Source organism: Oryx dammah, unplaced genomic scaffold, assembly GCF_014754425.2.
Source record: "Oryx dammah isolate SB20612 unplaced genomic scaffold, SCBI_Odam_1.1 HiC_scaffold_29, whole genome shotgun sequence".
NCBI classification, from domain to species: Eukaryota; Metazoa; Chordata; class Mammalia; order Artiodactyla; family Bovidae; genus Oryx; species Oryx dammah.
Genome location: NW_024070213.1, coordinates 108,365,847 through 108,379,130, shown reverse-complemented (window position 1 = coordinate 108,379,130; position 13,284 = coordinate 108,365,847). Strand labels below are relative to the sequence as shown.

The 13,284-nt window shown below is 35.8% G+C and overlaps 1 long non-coding RNA gene across 2 annotated transcripts in view; it reads left to right on the top strand.

The window, feature by feature from the left end:
- The window catches only part of LOC120858450, a 215,599-nt gene that overhangs the window by 115,425 nt on the left and 86,890 nt on the right, over positions 1-13,284 (top strand). The gene's annotated exons all lie outside the window — the stretch shown is intronic.

Below are 13,284 nucleotides of genomic sequence, written 5' to 3'. Positions count from 1 at the left end.
ATTCATTGGTCATTTCTCCTCATTCTATCTTCATAACTCTAAGGCTGGTAAGATTATCATGGCTTAAAAGAGGAGAAGACTCAAGAGTTTGAATAATTCTCTTAAGATTCCTGAGGTTAAAATCATAGTTTAATTCCAAGCCTGTTTGATTCTAACTACCTGCAATCTTTCTATTGCACCATTTTGCCTATTTATTTTGCCTGGAAATCTAGAGTAGCTTCCTCTTACACCACATTTTTAGCTTTTCACAGCATATATGTCTAACATTCTGTCATATCACTTGCTTCAGATAAGTCAGAGTAAAAGTTCTGACTGTAAATCTGTTTATTTACAGAACCTTAGACAGAATTCAGAGGTATGGTTCAAAAATTGAAGTATATGAATTAATCCTATATTATATATTTTGGATAGCATATTGAAGAAAGTACTTACTACTCCTATGTTATTTTTGTACATATAAAACACTCAAAAAGTTAATATTCATAAAATCCTTGTTTTGCTCATAACTATTGTGAGACATTTTAGTGAAATAATCATTGACTTCTGATTACATATGACTACTAAGTCAGTATATGCTTCTACTCTCTTTAAATTTTCCAGTGTATTTTTAAATAATTCCTTGTTCAAAAATTAAATACCAAGGATGGCAAGTAAGATATTAGCTAATATTTGAGCATAAACTGTTAGGGACAATGATGTAGTTTTATTTTCTTGTGTTAAAGTAGAGAAGGGCATCTTGGCCAGCCTGTCACAGTGATGACATATTTTCTGAATCATTTTTTCTCACATATCTTATGCTCAATTCATCAAATATTTTATTAGGTGCATACTGTGGTCAAAGGATCGCAATGTGCTCAGTCATGTCTAACTTTGCGGCCCCACAGACTGTAGCCTCACCAGGCTTCTCTGTCCATGGAATTTTCCAGGCAAGAATATTGGAATGGGTTGCCATTTCCAGCTCCTGGAGACTTTCCCAATCTAGGGATTGGAACCTGTGTCTCCTGCCTCTCCTGTTTGACAGGTGGGTTCTTTACCACTAGTGCTACCAGGGAAGCCCAAAAGGTAACCATGGAGGGTATAAGAGAGGTTAGAATATAATTCTTCCCCTTGAGGAATCCATAACCTGATGGCAAAAGCAGACTTGTATGCAATCAACTGAGGTATTTAGAAGAAAGAAGTATGTCTTTTAATAGCAACACAAAGTACTCTAATATTGTAAAAAGAGCAAGGTTAGAGGTCAGGGCACTATGGAGCTTGGAATGAAGTGTCAGGCTATTAAAGGGAAGACATCCGTTATGAAGCTCAAGCATATATAGGCAGTAACATGATAAGAGGTGGATTAATTGGTGGCTTGAAAGAATAGAAGGGAAAGAATATCAGGGACATTTCAGGGAAAGAATCAATAATCTGTGACATTTAATCAGATATGGGAGTGGAAGTTAAGTCGAGTCAAAGATGAATTTCAGTTTTCTTATCAGATACTAAGCCAGGGAACACAAAATAAGAAAAAAGATGTGAGGGAAATTCAGTGTTTCATTTGAGGTTTATGGATTTAATGTACCAGTATGATATCTACAAATAGCTAGCCATCTAGAGGAAATTTGAGTCTAGAATATAGTGAGGAGGAAGCAGAAAAAGAAGCTACAGTAAAACTCAAAACCACAGAAACCAAAAAGTATGGGCGTTGACACAGCGCCACAGTTTGAAATAGTGGAGTGGCGCTTAGACTGCTGAAGGCTGAGACTTAGGTGTTGGGTTTGACATTCATGAGATGCATGATGGCTTCGATATAATGAATGAGGAAGCCAGATTCCTGGAGACTGAATAGATACGTGGAATTAAATGCAGAAAAGTTCACTATGCCTTTTTCACTTGGACTTCCCTGGTGGCTCAGATGATAAAGCTTTTGCCTACAACGTGGGAGACCTGGGTTCAAGCCCTGGGTGGGGAAGGTCTCATGGAGAAGCAAATGGCAACGCACTCCAGTACTCTTGCCTGGAAAACCCCATGAACGAACGCGATAGGCTACCATTCATGGGGTCACAAAGAGTCAGACACGACTGAGCAACTTCAGTTCACTATGAAAGTGATGAAGAGAAAAGTGAGTAAAGGCTAAAAGGATAGTTGATGTGAAGTTAATATTTTGGCCTAGTGTGAAGAAAAATGAACTTGTTTATAAACTGGTCAAAAACAAAAATACAGAAGGAAAGAACAAAGATTCTTAATCCAAGGTCAAAAGAGTAGGAGTCTATTTAGAGCTTCAGGTTGACTTTGAAATCTTAAAAGCATAAACAATATATTGAGTGAATTTTTGTGTGAAGAGTTATGAGATTCTCTTAAGGATCTATAGTTCTCACTTCTACCTCCCCCCAAATAAATTTTGCAATCTCTGAAATATACAAAAGAACATTTTATGGCAATACCCAAGGAAACAGCATCAAATTAATTCAAGAGGATGTATCTGCTATGCCATTTCATTGCAGATTTCATCTGTGAATCTCTAAGTGTTCCATGTATTTGGAAAAGAATATCTTATATCATCTCTTAATTTACTCTGAATTCAAAAAAGTAAACAGATCGAAAAGGATCTTCACTGTACATATTACCTAAGGGATAACTGAGTACTTGCCCAATCTGTATCAGGCATAGAGCACAGCAGGCTCAGTTAGACAGGACATTTAACCTAGATTAAGGAAGCCATGCCAACAGGATTGAGTAATATTTTAGCACACAAAATATCTAAGCTGAAACACGAAGAACCAATTCATTCAACAAATGTTTATCGGGTACTCCTATAGGCCAGATACTCTCCACATGCTGGTACTGTGGGCATGAATAAGAGAAATATCTGCCTTCATGTGCGGTAGCAAGAGGGAGACAAACAAATGGACAAATAAACCAAAGCCTATCATGTCAGGTATTGATAAGTGTTATAAAGAAAGCATACAGGGGGAGTAGGTACAGTGGCGATGGAAGACTTCCTGACATTTGATGAAAGACTAGAATAAACTGAGGAATTGAGCCATGCAAATATCTAGGGATCATTAGTGGTAGAAGAGCAACAACAAAGGCCCTAGGTAGGAACATGGTCTGTTGAGCTGGAGAAGACAGAGATGAGGAAGGGAGATGAGGCCAGCCAAGGCTTATGGGCCCTGGTCAAGAATTGGAATAGGAAAATGTCACCTGAATATTGGAGGAAGTGTTTGACTTATTCCAGAAGTTTGATTTGACTGTGATGTGAAAACTGCTGAAAGTGAAGAAATGAGGTGGGTGATGGCTATAATAGTATAGTATAATCATTTTCATGAGATAGAACTAGACAAGTGATATACTACCACCAGCCTTCAACAATACACTAGAAACCCAAGGTTTGCAGACCAATGACATCACTAGATAACTATATTATCCAGGATTTCTACAAAGAGAGACTGATTGTTTCTCTCTTTGTCCAAGACACTATCTTGAGTAAAGTGCTTTATATTGAGATAGATGTATTCTATTATAGTATGTTTAGATAATTTTGTACATTGTCTTAATTTGCAGTGCTTAAAGTTCTAAGAGTTTCCAAAGTAAACACATTTCACTGATTTGTATGTGCATATTTTAAAAAATAAGAAAATAATTAAAGTAGCTTGAATTTTTTGGTTATAACCCTGAAATTTCATCTGTTTACTACAAATAATGGTTCAGTCATTAATTAGACTTGGTTTAAAATTTATAAAATTTTGTAAATTATTTTATTTTATATCTGATTTAAGAAACTGGTAAATTCTGGGCTTTTCGGTGGTAAAGAATCCACCTGCCAACCAAGAGACGTGGGCTCCGTTCCTGGGTTGGAAGGATCCCCTGGAGAAGGAAATGTCAACCTACTCCAGTATTCTTGCCTGGGAAATCTCATGAACAGAGGAGCCTGGTGGGGTGCAGTCCATGGGGTCGCAGAGATGGACACAAGTGACTAAGCGGCAGCAGCAGCAAAAGTTTATTTAACTGTTCAAAGTTGATACTATTTTTGTCTACTTATTTTTTATTGCCTAAATAATCATAGAAACATGTCATTTTAAAAAATTATAGATAATTTATGAAGTTTAGGTTCAAAACTTTGTGATTCCTATTACATGAACAAGCTATTTCAGTAGAGGCTTTCTTATCCTATTGCATTGTACTTTCTTAAGTCTGGGTTTTCTCATATATGGATTCTTCTGACAGTGACAGTGTTATCCAAAAATCTGGGACTGAGCACTTTGCTCAAAATAAACTTATTCTATAAATTACACCATAGTTTTTTACAGTTTACTTCATTTGTTTATTTATAGACTCTTCTCATCAAAGTAGAAAGCCTCTTTTGTAAATTATAAAAGTTTCTATTGTGACTCAGCTATAACCTGGTTCATTTAGTTATTTACATGAAAAAGTTTGAACATGTTTACTTGATAATAATACAGGATCTTCATTATTGTAGTTAATTTTTCATGATTTTTGTTGCCTTTTTTTTGCATCTTTTATAATTTCTTAAATTTTAAATATATTTTCTAAAATGTTTACTATGTATATATTTGTTCATGTCTTAAAATTTTTTACTTGGAGCTCTAATATTTGCACTGATATAGAATATAGCAAATACAGTAGTAACAGAGTATTAATTGAATTTTTCAAGAACCTAGGCAACATGGAGACAGAGTTGATCTGCCTTACTTGCTCCTGTAAATTCAGACTTACAGAAGGGTCTAGCACAAAATAGGTGCTCTACAAATATAGTGATATAAAAGAGAGAAGAAAGAAGAGAGAGAAAGAAAAGAGAGAAAAAGAAAAATGAATTAATAAGATAGTTCTTGCCCTGAAGAGACTTAGAGGCCAGATAAGGAAATACATTATGTGCATAAAAAAACTATGATTAGCAATCAATACAGTGACATACATTCCAATATACCATAATTATATGTTCTTTCAGCATTCAAGAATGGGAACCTTTAGGCTGTAGTGTTTTTAAATTTGAAATTGTGTTAACTTCTTGTTAAAAAGGGTAGTAATGGCAGTAATGGTAACATTAACACTAGTCAACCCAAGAAGACTTATTAAGTGCTAACATTTCAAGTGAATTAATTTATCCAGTCCTCACAATAGCAATACTGGAGAACTATTATTTATTATACATGTTTTTCTTTTAGACAAAAGAATTGAGAATTATAACTAGAAAGTTCTAAAATTAGAACCCAATCTCAACCAAAAAATAAGACTGTGAAAGTTCAATTCAGTCCTTTACTGTAAATATAACTCAAAAAAACCTTTTTTCATACAGGATTTGTTTTTTTTTTCAATGTTATCATTTTTCCTTAAATTGGATTTATAGTAATATAGTGAAAGTGTAAGTCCCTCAGTCGTGTCGGACTCTTTGGGACCCACATGGACTATACAGTCCATGGAATTCTCCAGGCCAGAATACTGGAGTGGGTAGCCTTTCCCTTCTCCAGGGGATCTTCCCAACCTGGGGATCGAACCCTGGTCTCCCACATTGCAGGCAGATTCTTTACCAGCTGAACCACAAGGGAAGCACAAGAATACTGGAGTAGGTAGCCTATTGCTTTCTCCAGGGGATCTTCCCATCCCAGGAATTGAACTGAGGTCTCCTGCATTGCAGGTGGATTCAGGGAAGCCCAAAAACGTGCCTGTCAGAAGTGGGATAAATAAAATAGTTATAAATAATTGTAACAATATAAATATTATTTCAAACTATTTAAAAGTTCAAGCGTGTTTAATAGCACACATTTTTATTATGCTTCTTTGAATATTTTATTGAAAGAGTACCCTTTTGAAACAGGCAACTAAAGAACATCTAAAAACATACTGGTGTTGTGCTGATTCTAACATTTTGTGTCTGTGGATTTGTAACCTCGACTATGAATTTTCTCTTTCTCTTTCTCATTCTCTTTCCCTGCTCTACTCATACATGGAAGAAAGTCTGCTAGAACTTGAGCTTGTGCAGAATAAAATGTTAATTTCTTGGCTTATTCAACCTAAGAATGATTGTAATATGCTTAAAGTTATTGTAATAAATTGAGGCTGTGACTGAATCAATGCCATAAAATAAATTACATGTCTTTAGTGGGCTGAAAGAAGCACAAGCTGGAATCAAGATTGCCAGGAGAAATATCAATAACCTCAGATATGCAGATGGCACCACCCTTATTGGCAGAAAGTGAAGAGGAACTGAAGAGTCTCTTGAAGATGGTGAAAGAGGAGAGTGAAAAAGTTGGCTTAAAGCTCAACATTCAGAAAACGAAGATCATGGCATCCGGTCCCATCACTGCATGGGAAATAGACAGGGAAACAGTGGAAACAGTGTCAGACATTATTTTGGGGGGGCTCCAAAATCACTGCAGATGGTGACTGCAGCCATGAAATTAAAAGACACTTACTCTTTGGAAGGAAAGTTATGACCAACCTAGATAGCATATTCAAAAGCAGACATTACTTTGCTGACTAAGGTCCATCTAGTCAAGGCTATGGTTTTTCCATAGTCATGTATGGATGTGAGAGTTGGACCGTGAAGAAGGCCGGTGTTGGAGAAGACTCTTGAGAGTCCCTTGGACTGCAAGGAGATGTAACCAGTCCATCCTAAAGGAGATCAGTCCTAAGTGTTCATTGGAAGGACTGATGCTGAAGCTGAAACTCCAGTACTTTGGCCACCTCATGCAAAGAGTTGACCCATTGGAAAAGACTCTGATACTGGGAGGGATTGGGGGCAGGAGGAGAAGGGGACAACAGAGGATGAGATGGCTGGATGGCATCACCAACTTGATGGACGTGAGTCTGAGTGAACTCCAGGAGTTGGTGATGGACAGGGAGGCCTGGCGTGCTGCGATTCATGGGGTCACAAAGAGTCGAACATGTGACTGAACTGAAGCAACTGAACTGAACTGAGTCTCATATAATACATATATATATATATATATATATATATATTCTCTATATATAAATCTGTTCTCCCAGTAGCTTTTACAAAATGGCACTTCAGTTCAGAGTTCACCTAAATTCCCACAGTGGTCAAGTGTTGCTGGTGTTGTTAGTGTGTTGTCTAGTAATTAGTATACCACTAACCATGGTCAACAGTAGTTCATGGCATAAAAGTATAAATTATGTGGACTATGGAAGTTTTAGCAGATCTCTAGACTAGATTCTTTTCCTAACTAAATTTATCTTATGAAGAGGTCCAAATCTCTTTTGAATAATTTAAAATCAAACTTGAAAATACATTTACAAAAGAAAAAATGAAACATATTCATTTGCAGAAGAAAAAAAGATATATATTTTATTTGTCCTCACTAACAAAGGAGTAGAGAAACTGAAGACAAATCAACTGAACAAAAACAGATTGTTAAAATTCATGGTGTAGTCTGTGTTGAAATTTTCAAAAGAAAAAGATGAAAGCAGATGCATTGTTTTGTGGATTAAATCAAACAAGAGGGCCAGCACTTTCAAATTCCATTATTCTGATCAATTTACACAGAAATATTATATAAAGTTCTTTTTAGCTTTTATTCTATATTGATTAACATGGTAAAGAAATTCTCCCTTGGCTTTTTTTTTTTTTTCGCTTTTAAAAAATCCAAATAAATTTTAATTCTAATAATAAATAAAAAAACTTGCTTTTCTAAGTATTTTATGCTATTGTTAACATTCTATACTTAGAAGTAAATTGCTAAGCTGGTTTGACTTGGACTATGTTTTATAGCAAGGAAATATGTCGATAATGAAAAAGGCACTTCTATTCACTGGACTGAGAATCAAAAGACACAAGTTACAGCTTCTACTAAGCTACCAATAGGCCATGAGTACTTGGGCAGGTGAATCTCTGTTTCTAAACATTTTATCAACATTTTATCACTGACTCCTTTAGAGAATACCTGTAATTTTATGTAATATTTTAGGGGTTTGCAGTCCAACAGGTAATGAAATCAAGGGCTAGATAATTCCTTAAGTCCTTTTGCATTCTATGTTTCTTATATAATTTTGTCTTGTTATTTCTTTAACAAGGAAAAAATTTGGTGCAGTTGAGAGCCTACCTCTCCCTTCTCCCTTCTCCCCTATGTTTTGCCTTTGTACATCACAAACAAGATTTTTCCATGCAATTATCTTGCAGGGCATCTTGGAGTAAGGACAGTCAAATGTAATCATTCTTTACATTTTTTGTGTCTTGGGTAATTCTGCGGTATATTGTCTATGATCTATTTATATACAAAGTAAAAAAATCTGAGGTAATGCATCATAAACTAGTCATTTATATTTTCTTTACGTAGATTCACTGAGCCATTTAACTTTCACTGACTACTGTAACATTAATTTTCCATATTAAAGCAGTACTCAAATTAACCTTTTTAAATTACACTATAAAAAAATCAGCATACATAAGTAAAAATTAAGGGGCTCGTAACCAAACAACCTTTTGGTTTTTCTTGAAAAACTTTAGCTTAAGCACATTCCTTTAGATTTTAAGCTATTTAGTATATTAAAACAGTTTGTATCTAACCCGGTGAAATTTATAGTACATGTGTTCCACAGAAGACAGTAATTGATAAATTAAACATCTCACTCTGTGGGAGATGTCTATTAAAATTTGTAATATATTAGATTTTTTATCTGTAAGCTTTTATGAGTTCATCTGTATCATAAAAATATGACCTTTTATTATCATGAAATTTAAAGTAGATATATTTGTTAAATTCCTCTAAAGTGAAAGTGAAATTCATCAGTCATGTCCCACTCTTTGTGACCCCATGGACTATATAGTTCATGGAATTCCCCAGGCCAGAATACTGGAGTGGGTAGCATTTCCTTTTTATCTTCTTAATGCAGGAATCGAACCCAGGTCTCCCGCATTACAGGCGGATTCTTTAGTGGCTGAACCACAAGGGAAGCTCAAGAATACTGAAGTGGGTATACTTATCCCTTCTCCAGTGGATCTTCCCGACCTGGGAATCGAACCAGGGTCTCCTGCATTGCAGGTGGATTCTTTTCCAACTGAGCTCTGAGGGAAGTCCAAATAAGTTCCCATCAAATAAATAGCCCCAGAGAGTCTTTTATCTTTATCTCTAAACCGATAATAACTGAAAGGATTTAGAATTTTGTGAAAATATCAAGATAATTTGCTGAAAAATAATTGTGTCTAATCTTAAAATGATTGAACTGAATGTCTAAAAGAAGCACATTAAGACGAAATGTATTTTGCTTTCAAGTTAACTTACTCATCCTTATCTTTTTTATTCGTTTATTTTCCCAAATTGGTTTACTTGTGTTTTCCATAAGCTACAATTATAAATACTCTTCTTTAAATTGAAATATAGTTGACTTACCATGTTGTGTTAGTTTCTGGTGTATAGCAAGGTGATTCAATTTGTATATTGAATATGTACAGTGTAGACATATATATATATATGTATACACATATATTAATATATTTTTTCATATTCTTTCCCATTATGGTTTATTACAGAATAATGAATATAGTTCCCTGTGCTATACAGTAGGACCTTGTTATAATCTGTTTTCTATATAGTACTTTGTACCTGCTAATCCAAAACTCTTAATTTATCCCTTCCCCACCCTCTTTGGTAACTGTAAATTCATTTTCTGTGTCTGAGTCTACTTTTAGTTTTTAAATAAGTTCATTCATATCATATTTTATGGTTCATATATAAGCGATATCTTATGATATTTGTCTTCCTCTTTTTGTCTTCTTCATTTTGTCTTCACTTAGTATAGTAATCTCTAGGTGTCCATGTTTCTGCAAATGGCATAAGTTCCTTACTTTTTACAACTGTATGGTATTCCATTGTATAGCTATTTACCACATCTTTATCCATTCATTTGCTGATGGACCTGTAGGTTGCTTCCTGTTGTCCTGGCCATTATAAGTAGTGTTGCCATGAACGCTGGTGTGCCGGAACCTTTTCACATTAGCGCTTTCTCCAGATAAATGCCCAGTATATTGCCACATCACATGGCAACTCTAGCTTTTTTAAGGAACCTCCATATTGCTTTTTGTATTGGCTGCGCCAGTTTAAGTTCCTACCGACAATGTCGGAGGAGCCCCTTTTCTACAAATCCTCTCCAGCATTTGTTATTTGTTGACTTTTTGATAATGGCCTTGCTGACTGGCTTCAGATGATACCTCATTGTAGTTTTGATTTGCATTTCTCTGATACTTAGCAAAGTTGAGTATCTTTTCATGTGTCTGTTGGTGCATCTTTATGTTTTCTTGGGTATTCTGCCCAGTTTTCAATTGGATTATTTGTTTTGTTACTGAATTGTATGAGCTGTCTTTATGTTTATAAATACTGTTTTTGATGATGAATCACCAGGAGCAATGTTATTAGTCTACTAGATTCCACTTTACCATGCAAAGTTGACTTCACAAGAAAGTAACTTCAGGATAAAAATAATGGTAAATGATTGCTAGCACTTGGAGACAGTTTTCTAAATTATCAATTCATTGGTAGATTCAACATGTATTTGTTGAGCTACTGCTATATAGAGCAGTAGCGAAATGATATTCTAGGAAACAGTGAACCAAACTGAAAAAAAAAAAACTAATTCTTACAGATTTTTGAAGAGATGGTGGTGGTGAGAGGAAGAAACAGACAAACATGTATGGAATGATAAGTACTAGGAAGAAAAATACATTAATCAGAAGTTAAGAGTACAAATCTACCTAGACCTATTAAACATCAGCAAGTCAGAAAATTAATTTTTAAATCAATACAATAAATTTTACTCCTAAGAATAGGTAAAAGAAAAAAATTTTAATAGTAATAAATACCCCCAACTCAGTCTGTTATCCAAAGAGTAGCTAAAGGGGTTTGATGCCTCAGTGGCTTCCATGGTTCCTCACATCGTGAGCAGAGGCTGCCCCATGCCCGCCGCTGGGCTTGACACCCTCCATGCCTCTCCATACTCATACATTACAACTGCACTGACCTTTTCTGTTGTCCTTGTTCCTCAAACACATGAAGCTCCTTTCTCCGTCACAACTTGAGCTTGTATTGTTCTACCTTGAATCTACCCCTTGACCCCACCCTACCTGCAAATCCAGCTAATTCCTAAACGTGATTTCTGCAAGGACGCCAATTCTGGGTGAATCCCCCCTGCTCTCATTCTCCCAGCATCTTTACTTTTTTGAAATGTATTACATTTAAAGTGTGTATCATACATACTCTGTGTATGTTTTTATCCTCTCTCTCTTTCATTAGCCTGCAAGCTCTGTGGGCTGAGGTGTGGCGGACACTAGAGGAAGCTGTTTGTCTGCTTGCCAATGAGCACTCACTCTCTTGCACCCTGCCTGACATGAATAAGCGTTTAGAAAATTGCTTCTAAGAGAAAGAATTTTCATCAAAATTGTCTTAGGTTTACAACACATGGTTTTATGTAACACATTGTAAAGTAGGTTCTAATGGGAGTTGGTAATATCCTGTTAAACTATGTGACTGAGCTAAATGATTCTAGTTGAATCTTTTGTTTTTAAATCTATGTTACACACTGTTCCTGCCTCAGACTCTGTTGGAAGTCTACTGCTTGCTTATAGGCTCATAGTCCCAAAGACAGATGTTTTTTAATCTTTGCTATTTGGCTTCCAAATTGGGTATATATTACTAACTCATGTATTCTCACCAACATTTAGAAAGTGACTCCGGGGACTGTGCTCTGAGAAATCAGATACTTTCTGGGACTTGTAGCCATGGGAGAGAGATTTTTAATGCTTTCTGGTAAGAAAAGCCATTTTATGCTTGGAATCATTGTTGGAAAGAAGATGCAATTGTAAAAAGCTACAATTGGATAAACTAATAAATCATTGCAGAGAGCAATATAGATCTGGACTTTATTTTTCCATCTTCTCACCTCACATGAGTGACGGGCACCCTCATCAATGTGCATAAACACACACTACTGTTTTCTACTTTTTTCCAAATGAGATCTTAGAATTATCCTTGAGGACTGAAGAATCATTTATCAATGCCTACCATATCCTAAATCTCCATTGTGGCACTTAGCCTATTTGTCATAATAGTTTATATTCTCATCTGTCTTTCCAGTTCTTTCAGAGGCAAGAAAGTATCTTGTCCCATTTTTTTTTATCATGAGACCTACCTGGCCAACAAAAACAAATTGTCCACAGTAGACTTTCAATTAATATTTGTTAAATATAATGGGAACAGCATGAGCTGAAGTCAACCTTCCCTTGTCTGTCTCAGCCAGGCAAAATGGAGCCCAGAAGCCACTCAAGGAGTTACGTTCTCTTTTGCATCTTCTTTTCCTTGAAACCAACAACTAAGGTTTTCACAAACCCAGGAAACCCCCAAAAGATTTTCCAACATGGATATAAGACAGACCGATTCTGGTCCATCAGTTGGCAAAGAGGACTCCTTAATAATGGCAAGGGAACTATAAAATGCTATTCAGAATATAAGGAAAGCTGTAGGGGATTGTGTATTCATTTAACTTGTAGTAGGAAATGTGAATCCTCAAATAACAGGGTATTTCCATGTTAACTTTCTCCAGAGAACTGAAACTCTAACCGTAAAGAGAGCAGAATGGTCTGATAAGTATCAGAGCCGCTGGAATCAGCAGAACCTCCATTCTTAATCGGAGCTACAAGATGCAGCTGATAACTTAAAGCCTCCCTGTGTGTGTCCACATGTGTGAATGAGTTCTGCTACTTTACTTTTGAGATTTCATATTCTAAAATCATTATTTGAAAATCTCAAATATAAGATAGGTTGTTCTGTTTCTGAGAATATATAAATGCAATAAAAAGTGTATTAAACAGAATAAAAGGACAAAGAAAGAATAGGGGGGAAGAGGGATTGAAAAGAAAGGAGGGAGGAGAAAAGGATAAAAGAAGCAGGGAAAGAAGGGAACTATGAAAATATTTGATAGACCTCCTCCACAACTCAAATGCTTTTGTACGTGCAGTATTTCAGTGTCCTTCCTAAGGTAAATAGCCATGCCTTTCCTTTTTATTAGCATGGTTGCAGCTGCTGTTGCTTACAAAGAGATTCACAAATCAAAATAGACTCAGTTAGCTTTTCGATAATTCTAAAAGGTGGGGGAACACTGCCAGAGAAGAATAGCACTCCAGTATCCTAACAAGGAGTCCTGTTAGCAAAACAAAGTGTGAATTGCTTAGAGATAATTCCCCGCAGGAGGTAATTCCTCTGGGTGCCTTCTGTGGCAGCACATGCTATTTCTCCTCTACGGAGCAATGCTATGGAACAGGCTATGTTGAAAGAAATA